This window comes from Cherax quadricarinatus, chromosome 1, assembly GCF_038502225.1.
Source record: "Cherax quadricarinatus isolate ZL_2023a chromosome 1, ASM3850222v1, whole genome shotgun sequence".
Taxonomy (NCBI): domain Eukaryota; kingdom Metazoa; phylum Arthropoda; class Malacostraca; order Decapoda; family Parastacidae; genus Cherax; species Cherax quadricarinatus.
In genome coordinates this window covers 92,717,815-92,737,366 of record NC_091292.1, presented here as the reverse complement: position 1 = coordinate 92,737,366, position 19,552 = coordinate 92,717,815, and the positions used below count along the sequence as shown (strand labels likewise).

Sequence of the window (19,552 nt, the reverse complement as noted above, 5' to 3'; positions counted from 1 at the left end):
AACTTTAAGAAACACGCAGGGAAGCTTTCCCACGAGATGGATGTATGTCAGTCGTGGACTTTTAATAAGGGCGAGACGTGTGTAAAAATATACTTAACATTGAGAATAAATACGAGGAATGAGAAGTGCTGAAAGTGAAGATAGTAAGATATGATCGAGGTTAGGTAAGGCCGTCAGAGAACGAGAGGGTAGAAGAAAAACTTGTGGGTTATGTGATTGGGCGAGAGTGTGCTAGCGGGGCGGGGCACAAGACAAGCCACCAACCACCTCACTCAGCATACCTGGAGAAGGCACTGCTGCTGCAACAGCAACCTAGAACACGGTCCTAGTACCACACACATACCTTCATTGACCTGGCATCGTAAACCCCAGCGTCTCTTACACCACCACACACCTTGAATTGGCCTGCCTTAGACCCCCGCCTGCCTCTCTCTGGAAGTCCTCTCGCGTCGACTGGCAGTGAGCGCACCTAGGGGGGAAAGTTTTGTTATGGTGGCCGTAGTGGCTCAGTTCGAAGCGGATTGTGGTGGCAACGATACGCGTGCTCTACCACGCTACCTGCACAAGCACTCGACTTACCAGCAGCTAGAAATGGAACGACACCAGTCGTCTTACAGCCACTGCCTGGTGTAGTGACGACAATATCCTAATCCCACGACTGACAAGCAGTGCCAGTGTGTTAAGACCTTTTACAGAAAGAGCAAAGAACTCGTCATTAAGACAAAAATACTGTTTAAATTCGCGCCTTGAAAAGTTATTGAAACACAATCAATTACAAATTTTTCGGAACTTGTAACTTTGATAAATATTGCCAAGACTAGTGATGGAAGTCGCTAAACTTATGAAATGGTGAGCCTTGCTGAATCTGTGAGGGACTGGTGATGCTAAGTGCTTGTGACAGTGTATAGCAGTGTAAAGTGAGTGTGGGACACTCGTCACGCCTTGCCAGTGGTCACCCTGCAAGTCTTCATCAACTACCTGGACACTGAAGCAATCGTAAGTACCATACTCTTCCTCTCAGGAACAAGACAAGGGCACGAGAAATGCAGTGACAGGTTAACTAAAGCGGTCATGTCATGGGCAAGGCAGGGACAGGGGTCATGTCATGGGCAAGGCAGGGACAGGGGTCATGTCATGGGCAAGGCAGGGGTCATGTCATGGGCAAGGCAGGGACAGGGATCATGTCATGGGCAAGGCAGGGGTCATGTCATGGGCAAGGCAGGGACAGGGATCATGTCATGGGCAAGGCAGGGACAGGGATCATGTCATGAGCAAGGCAGGGACAGGGATCATGTCATGGGCAAGGCAGGGACAGGGATCATGTCATGGGCAAGGCAGGGACAGGGATCATGTCATGAGCAAGGCAGGGACAGGGGTAAGAGTAGCTTCATAAAGATCCAAGATGGACTGAAACATCATTTATACCCATCTTAAATGTGATGATAACTTGTGAAGTGTTGCAACCACAGCTCTGAGATTTCTCTCCTTCATGGTGAAGGAGTCACCAGCCTGGCTAACACAGTCACCAACACACAATGCACTTGATAAGAGAGCTTAACCTTGTTAACACTGAAGTATTGTTTTAGTGTACTCTCTAAACACACACACACACACACAAAATGGTAACTAACACACACGCACACACACACACACACACACACGCACACACACACACACACACACACACACACACACACACACACACACACACACACACACACACACACACACACACACACACACACGCATATACTACAGGCCTAGTGTCTAATCGACATGTGCCTAGGACAAAATGGTAACTAACACACACACACACACACGCACACACACACACACACACACACACACACACACACACACACACACACACACACACACACACACACATGGTAACTAACACGCATATACTACAGGCCTAGTGTCTAATCGACATGTCCCTAGGACAAAATGGTAACTAACACACACACACACACACACACACACACACACACACACACACACACACACACACACACACACACACACACACACACACACACACACACACACACACACACACACACACACACACACATGGTAACTAACACGCATATACTACAGGCCTAGTGTCTAATCGACATGTGCCTAGGACAAAATGGTAACTAACTAGGACAAAATGGTAACTCACACACACACACACACACACACACACACACACACACACACACACACACACACACACACCAACACGCGCGCGCACACACACACACACACACACACAAACACACACACACACCAAGGCACACACACACACACACACATGCACACACACATATACAACAACAGGCCTAGTGTCTAATCGACATGTGCCTAGGACAAAATGGTAACACACACGCACACACACACACACACACACACACACACACACACACACACACACACACAGTGTGCAATAGTTTCAGTGTATGAAAGTGGATCAACTTAACTCCTATCTTGAATATTAGCCCAGTAGTCCTCCTCGTCTTGAGTCGTTACCGCCAACAGAGTGTCAACTAACTGGGCCGAGATTCACGACAGTCTTCATTGTGGCACTGCCCACTCGCACGAGGGGCATTGCCCACTCGCATAAGTGGCACTGCCCACTCACATGAGTGGCACTGTCCGCTCACATGAATGGCACTGCCCACTCACATGAGTGGAATTGCTCACTCACATGAGTGGCATTGTTCACTCACATGAGTGGCATTGCTCACTCATGAGTGACAGTGCCCACTCACATGGGTGGTACTGCCCACTCACATAAATGAATGTCATTGCCCACTCAATGAGTAGCACTGCCCACTCATTACCGGGGCTAATGAACAACAGGGGCGTGGCTAATTACCAACAAGGGGGGTGACTAACGATCTAACAGGGGCGGAGTTAATTACCAACAGGGGCGTGGCTAATGACTCAGGTGGAGTGACTAATGACCTAACAAGGGGCGGGTTTAATTACCAAAAGGGGCGTGGCTAAAGATCCAACAAGGGGCTGGGGCTAACGACTTAACAGGGAGCGGGGCTAATGACCAACAAGGGCGGGGCTAACGACTTAACATGGAGCGGGGCTAATGACCACAGGGGGCGGGGCTGGTCATATCACTTGTCAAGACTTTCACATTGCTGACCAACTGGATGCTGTGGAGGTTCTGTGGTGGTGGTGGTGCTGTGGTGGTGGTGTTATGGTGGTGGTGGTGCTGTGGTTGTGGTGGTGCTGTGGTGGTGGTGCTGTGGTGGTCGTGCTGTAGTTCTGTGGTAGTGCTGTGGTGGTAGTTCTGTGGTTGTATGGTGGCGCGGTGGTGGTGGTGCTGTTTCTGTGGAGGTTCTGTGGTGGTGCTGTAGTGGTGGTGTTGTGGTTTTGTGGTGGTGCTGTGTTTCTGTGGTGGTGCTGTGGTTCTGTGGAGATGTTGTGGTGGTGGTGCTGTGTTTCTGTGGTGGTGCTGTTTCTGTGGTGGTGCTGTGGTTCTGTGGTGGTGTTGTGGTTCTGTGGTGGTGCTGTGGTTCTGTGAAGGTGCTGTGGTTCTGTGGTGATGCTGTGGTTCTGTGGTAGTACTGTGGTTCTGTGGTGGTGCTTTGGTTCTGTGGTGGTGCTGTGGTTCTGTGGTGGTGCTTTGGTTCTGTGGCGGTGTTGTGGTTCTATGGAGGTTCTGTAGTGGTGCTCTGGTTGTGTGGTGGTGTGGTTCTGTAATGGTACTGTGGTTCTGTGGGGGTGCTGTGGCTCTGTGGTGATGCTGTGATTGAGTGGTAGACTTTTTCTCTAACTCTCCCCTGGTACTCTCCCCTGGTATTCTCCCCTGGCACTCTCCCCTAGTACTCTCCCCTGGTACTCTCCCCTGGTACTCTCCCCTAGTACTCTCCCCTGGTACTCTCCCCTGGCACTCTCCCCTGGCACTCTCCCCTGGCACTCTCCCCTGGTACTCTCCCCTGGCACTCTCCCCTGGTACTCTCCCCTGGTATTCTACCCTGGTACTCTCCTCTCCCACTCCTTCCGCCTCAACATTTCCTCCACATCTCATTTTCTGCTGACTTCATCTCTGGATTAGCTTCCAGGCTGTCAATTACCAGATTCACTTTCGCACAGCAAGATAAGAATGGATGGAGGAAAAAAAATACTGGCTGGTTGGGATTAAACCACTTGAGTGAGTGAGTGAGTGTGCAGGTAGCGTCTTGGAGGGAAGCAGTCATTAGATGTTGATGACTTGGTTTGACGTGAGTCACTGTGTTCATCTCACACCCACATAGAGTCCTCACTTAATAGTGGTTATAAGGGGTCGAGTTTCAGCTCCTGGCCCTGCCTCTTAGCTTGCCATTTGTTAGGTTTACTCCTAGGCTTGCAGGTCCCGTCATACCTATTCTTAAAGATATGCATGGAGCCTTCCTCCACCACTTTCCCGTCCAGTTCTTTCCACTTCCTGACCATCCTGAGGTTAAATACTTTCCGACATCCCCGTGGCTGTGTATTTTAATTATTAATTGTGCTCTTGTGTACCTGTTTTCCACCTCTTGAACAAACTATACTTGTGCATCTACCATGTCCTCACAGTATTTTGTATATTATCATTTGACTGCAGAGGTTATTCGATTAATGTGTGCCTCTGGCGATATGCTCGGCATTATGCTCACTCGAAAGTCCTTCCTGAGTAAGGTTTGTAGCCTGTCTCCCCGAGACTATACTCCGTTTCTGGTCTTCTTTCCCATTCCCCAATTTTCTTAACTACTAACTGGTAGGCCTCCGCTGTCCTACCTGATCTAGATTCTTATTCCCTTAAAATAACAATGGAGGATCACTACAGTGTATCCTAGGATGATGATACTCTTACTAGAACCCTAACAGAGCATTTATAGAGGTGGTAGTGGTTTCCCCGTCAGGAAACAACAGTGTCTCCTGCCACGGACCTTAATCACGTGATGGCCTCTTAACTGGTTAAACATCACCTGTACCGTTAGGAAAGATGCGTCAGGAAATAGGAGAAACGTCTCCTGACGCAGGTCTTGGCCATATGGTGACCCGCAAGTGGAGCTCTTGGTCATCTGACCGAGGTCTACTACTGGCTTACCCGTCCACACCTTTAAAAATTAAAGATTATATATATTTGATCTATATTTTTTGATACTCGGGTTTTGCTGCCATGTATATTGACCATCTGCTGCTGTCTGACAGGTTCCAGTTACTTTACTTTGTAGCATGGAGTGGCGGGGAGGACTGAGCCATCAGTATGACATGAGTGGAGGGAGTCAACAGTGATGACTGGCCTTGTTTGTACCGTGTTGACACTCACGTGTCTCTCCCTCCCCCCTCCCCGTCACTCATGCTTCACTCAATGTTTCCTGTTGATCCAAAGTGTTGCAATGTTTTCACAGCTCTGAGACGAGAGTGGAGACCAGGCCTGGTGTTGCTTCGATTTCCGCGTCCTGTTGATTTAAAGTGTTGCTGTAACCATGATACGCAGCTTCGAGAAGAGGTTCTGAACCTCTCTTAGCTAAATGCTATCATTCTTTGATGTGACGGGACAGAATATATATATATATATATATATATATATATATATATATATATATATATATATATATATATATATATATATATATATATATATATATATAGTACACTGTGAGATTATATGTCTCTCAGTGCACATATGCTGAGTTTACGTTAATCCCTACATTAGGGATTGTTATTATTGTTACTATTTGTGGATTTTTATTACATAATTTCCTAACTGTAGGACAAAATGAATAGCATAATAATTGCGTATTAAAATGTGATGCTATTTGGACCCTTCGAGAAATTTTAAGTGAAGGGGGATGTGGAAGAGCCAGTAGGAACGCGAGGGAGACGCCATGTTGAATTAATGTGTGGAGACTGGTGTTAATTGTACATTGTAATCAGGCGTTCTCGCATGCTAAATGGGGTGTTTCGGCCAGGATTTGGAATAGGAACCCGTGTTAATGGCCTCTGCTGAAGAATTGGGACAGGAAATTTGCAGGACCTCACGAATTATGTGTGGATGGTGGAAAATTAATACAGACATCACTCACAGGGAAGTGCACCATAGTCTTTGTATTTAGATCACTAGCTGGCCAGTGTAGAATCTAGGTGTTAGGCAGGTGTTGTGGTGTGATCCATCTACAGTAATGAAATGGTAAGTGTTAATATGAATATTTTTTATACCCACCAAACGAGCCTAATCCTATTCAGTCCACATAACTTTAATTACCAGAGTAGCTGGTTTAAATATTATAATTATTAATTTAATGTCAGGTCTAGCTTTTTGTGAGAGGGGTGAAGAAGTGGGCAGTCAAAGGAGTAGCAGTTCAGTGACTTACCTCGCCCAAATTACTTGCAGGGAGTAATTCAGGTAAAGCCCTGTGAACCTCCTGCGGGTGATTTGCTCACATAATAATAATAATGATGATAATAATAATAAATAATTTTCACACTATCATAACCAAGCGCTAAATCCATAAGGGCCATGTAAACGTGACGTCCAGCCTCAATGACCCTCAGGTAGTAGATAGGCTCCAAACCCCATTAAGCAAGCATGTGACGATAAGTGGGTCAGAACCTACTTAATAATGTATTTTGATTTCAACTTTAATTAGAGGCTTTTATATTATTTTTTTATAATTATATTTATGGGAAGCGATAAACCCGTAGGAGTGATACAGTGTCTTAGGTAATAGGAGACAAGCAGTTTTGATCCAAGGAAGTGAAGGGTAACTGAATTTCTCCTGGATAAAGAGCTCGTCATTGACGTCAAAGGTACGAATTAAGACTTGAGAATAAAGTGAAAAACAACGATTCACAATGAACCCACAATACCCAGGCTGAAACAGGTCACAGTGAACCCACAATACCCAGGCTGAAACAGGTCACAATGAACCCACAATACCCAGGCTGAAACAGGTCACAGTGAACCCACAATACCCAGGCTGAAACAGGCCACAGTGAACCCACAATACCCAGGCTGAAACAGGTTACAATGAACCCACAATACCCAGGCTGAAACAGGTCACAGTGAAACCACAATACCCAGGCTGAAACAGGTCACAATGAACCCACAATACCCAGGCTGAAACAGGTCACAATGAACCCACAATACCCAGGCTGAAACAGGTCACAGTGAAACCACAATACCCAGGCTGAAACAGGTCACAGTGAACCCACAATACCCAGGCTGAAACAGGTCACAGTGAACCCACAATACCCAGGCTGAAACAGGTCACAGTGAACCCACAATACCCAGGCTGAAACAGGTCACAGTGAACCCACAATACCCAGGCTGAAACAGGTCACAATGAACCCACAATGCCCAGGGTGAAACAGGTCACAATGAACCCACAATACCCAGGGTGAAACAGGTCACAATGAACCCACAATACCCAGGCTGAAACAGGTCACAGTGAACCCACAATACCCAGACTGAAACAGGTCACAATGAACCCACAATACCCAGAGTGAAACAAGTCACAATGAACCCACAATACCCAGGCTGAAACAGGCCACAATGAACCCACAATATCCAGGCTGAAACAGGTCATAGTGAACCCACAATACCCAGGCTGAAACAGGTCACACTGAATCCACAATACCCAGGGTGAAACAGGTCACAATGAACCCACAATACCCAGGCTGAAACAGGTCACAATGAACCCACAATACCCAGGGTGAAACAAGTCACAATGAACCCACAATACCCAGGCTGAAACAGGTCACAATGAACCCACAATATCCAGGCTGAAACAGGTCACAATGAACCCACAATGCCCAGGCTGAAACAGGTCACACTGAATCCACAATACCCAGGGTGAAACAGGTCACAATGAACCCACAATACCCAGGCTGAAACAGGTCACAATGAACCCACAATACCCAGGCTGAAACAGGTCACAATGAACCCACAATACCCAGGGTGAAACAAGTCACAATGAACCCACAATACCCAGGCTGAAACAGGTCACAATGAACCCACAATACCCAGGCTGAAACAGGTCACAATGAACCCACAATACCCAGGCTGAAGCAGGTCACAATGAACCCACAATACCCAGGCTGAAACAGGTCACAATGAACCCACAATACCCAGGCTGAAACAGGTCACAATGAACCCACAATACCCAGGTTAAAACAGGTCACAATGAACCCACAATACCCAGGCTGAAACAGGTCACAAGGAACCCACAATACCCAGGCTGAAACAGGTCACAATGAACCCACAATACCCAGGCTGAAACAGGTCACAATGAACCCACAATACCCAGGCTGAAACAGGTCACAATGAACTCACAATACCCAGGCTGAAACAGGTCACAATGAAACCACAATACCCAAGCTGAAACAGGTCACAATGAACCCACAATACCCAAGCTGAAACAGGTCACAATGGACCCACAATACCCAGGCTGAAGCAGGTCACAATGAACCCAGAATACCCAGGCTGAAACAGGTCACAATGAACCCACAATACCCAGGCTGAAACAGGTCACAATAAACCCACAACACCCAGGCTGGAACATGTCACAATGAACCCACAATACACAGGCTGAAAGAGGTCACAATGAACCCACAATACCCAGGGTGAAACAGGTCACAATGAACCCACAATACCCAGGCTGAAACAGGTCACAATGAACACACAATACCCAGGCTGAAACAGGTCACAATGAACCCACAATACCCAGGCTGAAACAGGTCACAATGAACACACAATACCCAGGCTGAAACAGGTCACAATGAACCCACAATACCCAGGCTGAAACAGGTCACAATGAACCCACAATACCCAGGCTGAAACAGGTCAAAATGAACACACAATACCCAGGCTGAAACAGGTCACAATGAACACAATACCCAGGCTGAAACAGGTCACAAGGAACCCACAATACCCAGGCTGAAACAGGTCACAATGAACCCACAATACCCAGGCTGAAACAGGTCACAATGAACCCACAATACCCAGGCTGAAACAGGTCACAATGAACCCACAATACCCAGGCTGAAACAGGTCGCAATGAACTCACAATACCCAGGCTGAAACAGGTCACAATGAACCCACATACCCAAGCTGAAACAGGTCACAATGAACCCACAATACCCAAGCTGAAACAGGTCACAATGAACCCACAATACCCAGGGTGAAACAGGTCACAATGAATCCACAATACCCAGGCTGAAACAGGTCACAATGAACCCAGAATACCCAGGCTGAAACAAGTCACAATGAACCCACAATACCCAGGCTGAAACAGGTCACAATAAACCCACAACACCCAGGCTGGAACAGGTCACAATGAACCCACAATACACAGGCTGAAACAGGTCACAATGAACCCACAATACCCAGGCTGAAACAGGTCACAATGAACCCACAATACCCAGGCTGAAACAGGTCATAATGAACCCACAATACCCAGGGTGAAACAGGTCACAATGAACCCACAATACCCAAGCTGAAACAGGTCACAATGAACCTACAATACCCAGGCTGAAACAGGTCACAAAGAACCCAGAATACCCAGGCTGAAACAGGTCACAATGAACCCACAATACCCTGGCTGAAACAGGTCACAATAAACCCACAACACCCAGAACCCACAATACACAGGCTGAAACAGGTCACAATGAACCTACAATACCCAGGCTGAAACAGGTCACAAAGAACCCAGAATACCCAGGCTGAAACAGGTCACAATGAACCCACAATACCCAGGCTGAAACAGGTCACAATAAACCCACAACACCCAGGCTGGAACAGGTCACAATGAACCCACAATACACAGGCTGAAACAGGTCACAATGAACCCACAATACCCAGGCTGAAACAGGTCACAATGAACCCACAACAGCCAGCCTGGAACAGGTCACAATGAACCCACAATACACAGGCTGAAGCAGGTCACAATGAACCCACAATACCCAGGCTGAAACAGGTCACAATGAACCCACAACATCCAGGCTGGAACAGGTCACAATGAACCCACAATACACAGGCTGAAACAGGTCACAATGAACCCACAATACCCAGGGTGAAACAGGTCACAATGAACCCACAATACCCAAGTTGAAACAGGTCACAATTAACCCACAATACCCAGGCTGAAACAGGTGTCACAATGAACCCACAATACCCAGGGTGAAACAGGTCACAATGAACCCACAATACCCTGGGTGAAACAGGTCACAATGAACCCACAATACCCAGGCTGAAACAGGTCACAATGAACCCACAATACCCAGAGTGAAACAGGTCACAATGAACCCACAATACCCAGGCTGAAACAGGTCATAGTGAATCCACAATACCCAGGGTGAGACAGGTCACAATGAACCCACAATACCCAGGCTGAAACAGGTCACAATTAACCCACAATACCCAGGCTGAAACAGGTCACAATGAACCCACAATACCCAAGCTGAAACAGGTCACAAGGAACCCACAATACCCAGGCTGAAATAGGTCACAATGAACCCACAATACCCAGGCTGAAACAGATCACAATGAACCCACAATACCCAGGCTGAAACAGGTCACAATGAACTCACAATACCCAGGCTGAAACAGGTCACAATGAACCCACAATACCCAAGCTGAAACAGGTCACAATGAACCCACAATATCTAAGCTGAAACAGGTCACAATGAACCCACAATACCCAGGCTGGAACAGGTCACAATGAACCCACAACAGCCAGGCTGGAACAGGTCACAATGAACCCACAATACACAGGCTGAAACAGGTCACAATGAACCCACAATACCCAGGCTGAAACAGGTCACAATGAACCCACAATACCCAGGCTGAAACAGGTCACAATGAACCCACAACAGCCAGCCTGGAACAGGTCACAATGAACCCACAATACACAGGCTGAAGCAGGTCACAATGAACCCACAATACCCAGGCTGAAACAGGTCACAATGAACCCACAACATCCAGGCTGGAACAGGTCACAATGAACCCACAATACACAGGCTGAAACAGGTCACAATGAACCCACAATACCCAGGGTGAAACAGGTCACAATGAACCCACAATACCCAAGTTGAAACAGGTCACAATGAACCCACAATACCCAGGCTGAAACAGGTGTCACAATGAACCCACAATACCCAGGGTGAAACAGGTCACAATGAACCCACAATACCCTGGGTGAAACAGGTCACAATGAACCCACAATACCCAGGCTGAAACAGGTCACAATGAACCCACAATACCCAGAGTGAAACAGGTCACAATGAACCCACAATACCCAGGCTGAAACAGGTCACAATGAACCCACAATATCCAGGCTGAAACAGGTCACAATGAACCCACAATACCCAGGCTGAAACAGGTCATAGTGAATCCACAATACCCAGGGTGAGACAGGTCACAATGAACCCACAATACCCAGGCTGAAACAGGTCACAATTAACCCACAATACCCAGGCTGAAACAGGTCACAATGAACCCACAATACCCAAGCTGAAACAGGTCACAAGGAACCCACAATACCCAGGCTGAAATAGGTCACAATGAACCCACAATACCCAGGCTGAAACAGGTCACAATGAACCCACAATACCCAGGCTGAAACAGGTCACAATGAACTCACAATACCCAGGCTGAAACAGGTCACAATGAACCCACAATACCCAAGCTGAAACAGGTCACAATGAACCCACAATATCTAAGCTGAAACAGGTCACAATGAACCCACAATACCCAGGCTGGAACAGGTCACAATGAACCCACAACAGCCAGGCTGGAACAGGTCACAATGAACCCACAATACACAGGCTGAAACAGGTCACAATGAACCCACAATACCCAGGCTGAAACAGGTCACAATGAACCCACAATACCCAGGCTGAAACAGGTCGCAATGAACCCACAATACCCAGGCTGAAACAGGTCACAATGAACCCACAACAGCCAGGCTGGAACAGGTCACAATGAACCCACAATACACAGGCTGAAACAGGTCACAATGAACCCACAATACACAGGCTGAAACAGATCACAATGAACCCACAATACCCAGGCTGAAACAGGTCACAATGAACCCACAATACCCAGGTTGATACCGGTCACAATGAACCCACAATATCCAGGCTGAAGCAGGTCACAATGAACCCACAATACCCAGGCTGAAACAGGTCACAATGAACCCACAATACCCAGGCTGAAACAGGTCACAATGAACCCACAACCCCCAGGGTGAAACAGGTCACAATGAACCCACAATACCCTGGGTGAAACAGGTCACAATGAACCCACAATACCCAGGCTGAAACAGGTCACAATGAACCCACAATACCCAGGCTGAAACAGGTCATAATGAACCCACAATATCCAGGGTGAAACAGGTCACAATGAACCCACAATACCCAAGCTGAAACAGGTCACAATGAACCCACAATACCCAGGCTGAAACAGGTCACAATGAACCCACAATACCCAGGGTGAAACAGGTCACAATGAACCCACAATACCCTGGGTGAAACAGGTCACAATGAACCCACAATACCCAGGCTGAAACAGGTCACAATGAACCCACAATACCCAGGCTGAAACAGGTCACAATGAACCCACAATACCCAGGGTGAAACAGGTCATAGTGAATCCACAATACCCAGGGTGAGACAGGTCACAATGAACCCACAATACCCAGGCTGAAACAGGTCACAATGAACCCACAATACCCAGGCTGAAACAGGTCACAATGAACCCACAATACCCAGGCTGGAACAGGTCACAATGAACCCACAATACCCAGGGTGAAACAAGTTACAATGAACCCACCGTACCCAGGCTGAAACAGGTCACAATGAACCCACAATACCCAGGCTGAAACAGGTCACAATGAACCCAGAATACCCAGGCTGAAACAGGTTACAATAAACCCACAATACCCAGGCTGGAGCAGGTCACAATGAACCCACAATACCCAGGGTGAGACAAGTCACAATGAACCCACCGTACCCACACTGAAACAGGTCACAATGAACCCACAATACCCAGGCTGAAACAGGCCACAATGAACCCACAATACCCAGAGTGAAAAAGGTCACAATGAACCCACAATACCCAGGCTGAAACATGTCACAATGAACCCACAATACCCAGAGTGAAAAAGGTCACAATGAACCCACAATACCCAGGCTGAAACAGGTCACAATGAACCCACAATACCCAGGCTGAAACAGGTCACAATGAGCCCACAATACCCTGGGTGAAACAGGTGACAATGAACCCACAATACCCTGGGTGAAACAGGTCACAATGAACCCACAATTACAGTTAACCACAATTCGGAAAGGAAACTTCACAGGTCCAGGACAGATCGAAACGTCGTTTAAAGTTTCTTCGTCAAATTGTGTTAGTTGAGAGACACAAATAATCATGAGGTTAGTTCAGAGCCAGATAATTATGGGGTTTGTTGAATATGTTATTATAAGGTTAGTCGAGAAACACAGTGGGGTTTGTTGAGAAACATTGTGGGGCTGGATGACATAATTTTAGGGTTAGCTGAGAAACATTGTTGTAGGGTTAATATGAGACACAGATAGTGTATTCAAGTCTCAATTTTGCTCAATGATTTTCGTGTATTTTTATGCGGGGGGCGGGGAGGTGCCTTGATGTTGGCGAAGGGATCTTGATATGAGGAACTGAAACATCCCTCCACATCCTCGGAACAAATTTGATGACCTCTCATTCCCCAGGATCGGCCTATAGTTTCCTACTTTCTGCCAAATCTAAGCCTCTAAATATCTGCTAGAATATGGTAGGTTTAGATTAAATTAGGTTTGGCTAAGTTAGGCTAAGGTACGCTAAGTTAGGTTAGGTTAAGCTATATTTGGTTAGGTCAGGTTTAGATCAGATTGGTTAGGTTAGGCTAGGCTAGGCTAGGCTAGGTTTAGATTAGGTTAGGTTAGGTTAGGTTTAGATTAGGTTAGGTTAGGTTTGGCTAATTAGGACAGGTTTAAATCAGGTTAGATTAGTTTAACGTAAATTAATATATAAGTAGTTAAACGGGCAATAATGAAATAAACGTTGGTTTTCCAATGTTCTAAATGACCGTTCAGAGGCTTGGCTCTGATATACTGGATGTTTCAAAAACAAGACCCAATTTCAAAGTAGTCTGCTTTGAAATTGACTCCATCTATTTCAAACACCTTGTATAATGATTTATTTTCAGTGCCCATCGCCTTAGAGCAACAATGAGCAGCGTCCATAACAAAATACATTAATATTCTCAAATTAGCTGCCTGAGTCCTTCCCCGGAATTTTTAGCAAAAATTTCAGTCTACAGTGGAAACATTTCGTAATAACGTAATATACAATAGAATAAGCTAGTTATGGAGACAACACGGGGTAAGTTTTATAAATAGTCTCAACATTCCAGTGAAGACAATTTTGAGCCACTCTGAGGGCAAAATTTAGATAGCCTCTTCTCTCTCAGATCAATGTTTTGTCACCAATACTGCATAAGACGAGGTGGTGTAGGCTGGATAGCCAGCATGAATGTGTATTATTATTATCTGCAATATTAAGTGTCCACTGAATGTAAACTATCGACAAAAATGGAGGAATTTGTATGAGAGAGAGAGAGAGTTAGTGGCTGTTAGCCACCACGCTACAAGCTCACATATTACAACAATATATACATTAAAAATATAACAACGAAATTCCTCGGTGACCACTAATGCTTTGTTTTCACGAGTCACACCTTGATGCTGGTGAAGGGCTCTTGATCCAAGGATTTGGTGCTGCCCTTCCCTTCCAATGAATCAACCCTTATTGCCTCTTGTGATAATCATGGTTATTCACTGGTTATATTAGTCGTGTAGCAGTGAGAAGCAAGGTGCCGGACATTCACTGACTTTCACAGTTATCTTGGTGTTCCCAAGGGCGAGCTTTGTGCTTTTTTTTTGCAACTAAAGCTGAAATTTTCAGCTTGACTGTAATAATTGTTTCAGTTTGTGAAAATATTGAGAGGACGTGATGGGAAGCACTGTTACATTTAGTGCTGATGGTGCTGTTGGTGATGGTGCTGAGGTTGCTGGTAGTGATGGCGGTGCTGTGAGGTTGCTGGTAGTGATGGCGGTGCTGTTGGTGGTGCTGAGGTTGCTGGTAGTGACGCTGCTGCTGTTGGTGGTGGTGCTGAGGTTGCTGGTAGTGATGACGGTGCTGTGAGGTTGCTGGTAGTGATGGCGGTGCTGTTGGTGGTGCTGAGGTTGCTGGTAGTGACGCTGCTGCTGTTGGTGGTGGTGCTGAGGTTGCTGGTAGTGATGACGGTGCTGTGAGGTTGCTGGTAGTGATGGCGGTGCTGTTGGTGGTGCTGAGGTTGCTGGTAGTGACGCTGCTGCTGTTGGTGGTGGTGCTGAGGTTGCTGGTAGTGATGACGGTGCTGTGAGGTTGCTGGTAGTGATGGCGGTGCTGTTGGTGGTGCTGAGGTTGCTGGTAGTGACGCTGCTGCTGTTGGTGGTGGTGCTGAGGTTGCTGGTAGTGATGACGGTGCTGTGAGGTTGCTGGTAGTGATGGCGGTGCTGTTGGTGGTGCTGAGGTTGCTGGTAGTGACGCTGCTGCTGTTGGTGGTGGTGCTGAGGTTGCTGGTAGTGATGACGGTGCTGTGAGGTTGCTGGTAGTGATGGCGGTGCTGTTGGTGGTGCTGAGGTTGCTGGTAGTGACGCTGCTGCTGTTGGTGGTGGTGCTGAGGTTGCTGGTAGTGATGACGGTGCTGTGAGGTTGCTGGTAGTGATGGCGGTGCTGTTGGTGGTGCTGAGGTTGCTGGTAGTGACGCTGCTGCTGTTGGTGGTGGTGCTGAGGTTGCTGGTAGTGACGCTGCTGCTGTTGGTGGTGGTGCTGAGGTTGCTGGTAGTGATGCTGCTGCTGTTGGTGGTGGTGCTGAGGTTACTGGTAGTGATGGCGGTGATTTTGATGGTGCTGAGGTTGCTGGTAGTGATACTGCTGCTGTTGTTGTTGCTGCTGATTGTTGTTGCTGCTGCTGCTGTTGTTGCTGCTGCTGCTGCTGCTGTTACTAATATTATTCCTGCTAGTGCCGCTTCTCGCGATACCGCTATTCTGGCTGTCATTTCCGCTGTAGAAGCGGCTAACTCTCTCACTTACCTTGTCAGATTCCCGACACCTCCCTGGCTATATAACCACAACACTATTAACTACGATTTTAATTAACAACAATTTATTTAACAACTATTTTAATTAACCACGATTTTAACTAGCCATGATTTTAATTAACCACGATTTTACTTAACTACTATTTTTTTATTTCTCGCTTCACAATTCTTTTCTTAATGTGTCAGTGAGAACAACTATCTTCCACGATGCTGGCGAAGGTTCTTGATCCAAGGAATTACGCCTACCTTATCCTCCCTCAGATGAATACTAATTACCTACTAAGTTGGGCTGCGAGGTTACAGGTGTTGTAAGCGCTGCGTTCACTTTATTACTGCTATTTCGTGAACTTTTTGCCATTTCACGTCCTCCCTCCCACGTCGATTTTCAAAATATAATAACACATTACCTGGCTATCACGTTCATGGTTCATGGTACAAATATCACCTGGTTATAACGTTCATGGTTCAAATATCACCAGCCTATCACGTTCATCACCAACTAGAAAACAAAACCAGCCAAACAATATATAATTCCAAACAGTCCTGACTTCGGAATTTGCCTGAACCTTGAAGAGCTGGACTCAGCAAAGCTGGCGTCCGAGCCTGGCTGGCCTCAAGGCAGTAATGAGCTCATTAATTAAGAGTATCGTGTCAACCAGCCAGTCATGCTCAGGTCCTCACACCACGTCCAGCAACATTTGGTTCTGTGACCTCATTGAGAGATTTCTCACCCTTCAAGGAGGGGAAGGATAGGGAGGGAGAGGTAAGTACCTTGAACACCATAAAATAGGACAATCCGTACGGGCCGTGGAGGAAAACTCGACAATAAAAATCATTGGGACGGTGGATCATTGTGAGAGTTGAGAATGGACGAGGGCACTCCAGTATTTCCAGTACAGCACAACGCGGCTTTTTTTTAATAGCATCAAGGACTTTCTGTTTTTTTTTACTATTATTGTAACTGCTCAGTGACTCTGAGTGGTACTAGGGAACCCACAACACATGAGTGGTACCAGGGAACCCACAATACATAAGTGGTGCCAGGGAACCCACAATACATGAGTGGTACCAGGGAACCCACAGCACATGAGTGGTACCAGGGAACCCACAATACATGTGTGGTACCAGGGAACCTACAACACATGAATGGTACCAGGGAACCCACAACACAAGTGGTACCAGGGAACCCACAACACACGAGTGGTACCAGGGAACCACAATACATGAATGGTACCAGGGAACCTACAATATACGAATGGTACCAAGGAGCCCACGGCACAAGTGGTACCAGGGAACCCACAACAGTGGTACCAGGGAACCCACAACAGTGGTACCAGGGAACCCACAACAGTGGTACCAGGGAACCCACAACAGTGGTACCAGGGAACCCACAACACATGAGTGGTAACAGGAAACCCACAGCACAAGTGGTAACAGGAAACCCACAACACATGAGTAGTACCAGGGAACCCACAACACAGTGGTAGCAGGGAATCCTCAACACATTACTGGTAGCAGGGAACCCACAACACACGAGTGATAACAGGGAACCCACGACACATGAGTGGCAGCAGAGAACCCACAACACATGAGTGGTAGCAGGGAACCCAAAACACGAAATCTCCTACTCTGACATTCAAAACTAGTTTCCAACACACAAAAGAAACAGCCTAGCGGATGCTTGGGAAAAAAAAAATTCCTCCAGCTGGTTGGCATCCACAGAAAACGGAAGCCAGACTAAATCCATGGAGGGTTTAGCGCTGACGGATGTCCTGTTTTATTAATATTCGGTGCGTGTAGAGTCCGGAGAGTCCTGTGCTCGTAACAGTAATATCAGTCCAGGCTCTAGTGTGCAAGTGTTGCCGGGTTCACAGGTAGTTAATTCATGTAAAGTTTCTCATCCAAATTCCATACATAACCTCAAGTAAGTTTATTTTGGTACAGGTAGACATAAATACAGTTAACATGAATTATCATACGTAGTAAATTACCTAGGATAACCCCCCAAAAAAAGTCAAAGTAACTTATTTCCAATGGGGTCCTTACGTTACTGTGTATCTATAATAATGTTATGTACAGTAAGAATCACGTGATCAACTCGTCACTGGGGAGTACTAATCAAAGTCGGAAGCATATTACTTTTTTTGTGAATATATTAATAATAAGCTCAGTATCGAGGTTCTGGTCTCTTGGCAAGCTCCCAAATGTCTGATTCGCAGTCCGTAACTATCATAAGAATCGCTGCACCTTGACCAAATTGCAATAATTTGTTAATGGGATATTTTCAAGACTGACGTCGTTTTAGCCAAGTTTCCAATTAATCCTCCAAATTCTTGGACCTCCAAATCTAAAATTAATCGGGAAACGGAGACAAAAGTATTTTTCATTCTCATTTTGACAGCTCCAAAAATAGAGAATGACCTTAGTGCGTGCCAGTGACCTCAGCAGTCAAGGTCACTGGACTGTCAGCACTTGACGCTGTCAGAGGTCAAGTCACAATTTCACAACTGGTTCAAACACACAGTCTGATTTTGATAAAGGCACATATATGATTTTTTCTTCTTAGGTCAGACGAAATATGTTTTATATTAGATTTTTTTCGTATAAGGTCAAAAATGGCCAGTCCAATTTTTTGGCAGGATAAAACTTATTACGGATGCAATTTATGCAAAAAATATGCTAGGTTGTAGCGAAAACAATGAAATGTGAGAGAGAGAGAGAGAGAGAGAGAGAGAGAGAGAGAGAGAGAGAGAGAGAGAGAGAGAGAGAGAGAGAGAGAGAGAGAGAGAGAGAGAGAGAGAGAATTTCAGTAAACGTGTGAAACTATCCTGAAGGTGACGTCATCTCAGGTCTTAAGGGAAAGTAAAGATTAAAACCGGAAAGAAACATAATTTTTTTCTTGTCTTGTCATCTTTCAAGTTATTCCTCGTCATCTTCATTTCTTATTTTTTTTTGTTCATGCAGTTTCTCGCCTCTTGCATTGTCATCTTCACATCACTCTCACGTCCCATCATCCTAAATACCATCATCCTATCTAAATGTCATCTTCATTTCATTTACCATCTTCATTTCATCTATCGTCATCTTCGTGTCATTTTCATATCACACAATACATTCTAAACAAAACACAGCACAAAAAAAAAATGAAAAAAACACGTGATAATATAATTTACAGACTGCTCCTGGAGGCTCCGAGGATATATACACTGAGAGACGTACAGTATGTCTCTCAGTGTATATACGCTGAGATTTTACTAGTATTCCTGGTTTAGGTATTAAAGTATTTTTGTCATTAAGGTTGTATGCAACCTTAATGACCCGAGTGTAGTCGATAGGCTTCAAACTCCCAGTAATCACCCTAACGAGCACTCAAAATATCAGCTTTAACATAGCTGCCTAACTTAGCAGCCCAATT

General features: G+C 46.0%; 1 protein-coding gene across 1 annotated transcript in view; it reads left to right on the top strand.

Moving 5' to 3' along the window:
• The first annotated feature begins 274 nt into the window (after window positions 1-274).
• LOC128690003 (uncharacterized transmembrane protein DDB_G0289901-like) overlaps window positions 275-19,552 on the top strand; it is an 81,377-nt gene continuing 62,099 nt past the window's right edge. Inside the window, exon 1 of the mRNA XM_053778494.2 lies at window positions 275-996. The gene's annotated coding sequence lies outside the window, so the exon portion shown is untranslated. The remainder of the gene's footprint in view (window positions 997-19,552) is intronic.